This window comes from Cebus imitator, unplaced genomic scaffold (assembly GCF_001604975.1).
Source record: "Cebus imitator isolate Cc_AM_T3 unplaced genomic scaffold, Cebus_imitator-1.0 Scaffold105, whole genome shotgun sequence".
Lineage (NCBI taxonomy): Eukaryota > Metazoa > Chordata > Mammalia > Primates > Cebidae > Cebus > Cebus imitator.
Window position 1 is genome coordinate 5,335,803 of NW_016107420.1, and position 2,239 is coordinate 5,338,041.

Here is a 2,239-nt window from a genome sequence, read left to right on the forward strand (position 1 = left end):
AAAAGAAAACGAAAAAAAGAAAAGAAAAGAAGTAATGAGTATGATGAGTATGCATGTGTACACACTTGCACAAATGTATCCAGAGAATTTGGTACCACAATGCTACTAATTCAATCCTATATTAGTGAGGGGAAAAAAAAAGGACGAGATTGGAAGAATTTCCAAGTCAGTTATCAAAACCTCCAGGCTACATAGCATTGATATGATACATTGATATGAATAGAGCAGACCAGAAACTAGTTAGTGTGGGTCTCAGTCGTAATGTCCTGCAGTAATCTTCAAAACTTCAGAGTCCAGAGGATATTTAGCCATACGGTAAATCTTACCATACTCTCCCACACTGCCTGCTGTGATGCATCTTGGAAAAGCAATTTGGTCAGCTTCTTCCTCCTCCCAGCCAACTGAAAGCTATGTCCAAGGTTTAATGATGGAGTATTGATCTGTGGAGTATAAGAATTGATAATCACTGAGCTATTCCAGCAAATTCATTGCCAACCATTAAAAGATTATAGACAATTCACTGTAAACAACAGAAGAAAGATAGCTTTTTTTTTTTTTTGAGACAGTGTTTCACTCTCATTTTCCAGGCTGGAGTGCAGCGGCACACTCTCAGGTCACTGCAACCTCCGTCACCCAGATTTAAGCAATTTTCCTGCCTCAGCCTCCCAAATAGCTGGGATTACAGGCATGCACTACTACACCTGGCTAATTTTTTGTATTTTTAGTAGATACGGGGTTTCACCATGTTGGCCAGGCTGATTTCGAACTCCTGATCCACACGCCTTGGCCCCATAAAGTGCTGGGATTACAAGTGTGAGCCACTGCACCCAGGTAGAAACAGACTTTCTGTAGTCTCACAGGAGCAAGAGCTAACAGTGAGGTTCAACAGCCTTTTTCTTGGCTCCTGGTCAAAATCTTACATTTTGTAGATAATTTCTTCTTAAATGATAGATGTTTTCTACCTTGACTTACGTATCTGGGTTTTACACTTGCTACCACCACCATATGTAAATTTACCATATCAGCTTGACAATTCACCTGTAATACATGAACAGCACATTCATGTCACAACTATAGTTTTCCTGTTTTTTCTATGTCTTTCTATACTAACATTCCTCTAAATTAAATTGTGCATGTTGATTTTTTTGTTTTTTTGAGATAGAGTCTTGCTCTGTCTCCAGGCTGAAGTGCAGTGGCACGATCTTGGCTCACTGCAACCTCCACCTCCTGGGTTCAAGAGATTCTCCTACCTTAGCCTCCTGAGACCACAGGCATGCACCACCGCACCTGGCTAATCTTTTTCGTATTTTAGGGATGATGGGGTTTCACCTTGTTGGCCAGGATGGTCTTGATCTCCTGACCTCATGATCTGCCTGCCTCGGCCTCCCAAAGTGCTGGGATTACAGGTGTGAGCCACTGCGCCCGGCCTTCATGTTGATTTTTAAAATCATATATTACTTCTAGCATATACAATCTGATTTCTGATTACATTAAAATTTAATCTTAATAGAGCCTCTTCTTGATCTTTTAAAAATGTTTGAATTGTCTTCTATCTAATAGTTCTTAGGATTTTTCACATAAAATAATTTTCTCTGAAAACTGTCATTTAACAGTGATCTTATAATGTTCCTTACTGTTGAAAATTATGTGACTTATTTTTATGTATTTATTTTTTTGAGACGGAGTCTCACTCTTGTTGCCCAGGATGGAGCGCAGTGGCACAATCTTGGCTCACTGCAGCCTCTGCCTCCCTGGTTCAATCAATTCTTCTGCCTCAGCTTCCCCAGTAGCTGGGATTACTGGCACCCACCATCACGTCCGGCTAGTTTTTGTATTTTTAGTAGAAACAGGGTTTCACCATGCTGGCCAGGCTGGTCTCAAACTCCTGACCTCAGGTGATTCACCCACCTCGGCCTCCCAAAGTGCTGGGATTACAGGCATGAGCCACTGTGCCCACCCGTGACTTATTCTTAAATTGTCTTCATTATAAATTTTTTAGATTCATGTATATAAACAAAGGTTAAGCTATAAGGATATATTAGCATTGTGTGTAGTGGTGAATGATTAGGAACAACTAATTACTAAAAGTACTTTAAGAACTGGGCTGGGCCGGGCACGGTGGCTCAAGCCTGTAATCCCAGATCTGTGGGATGCCGAGGCGGGTGGATCACGAGGTCAAGAGATCGAGACCATCCTGGTCAACATGGTGAAACCCCGTCTCTACTAAAAATAAAAAAAA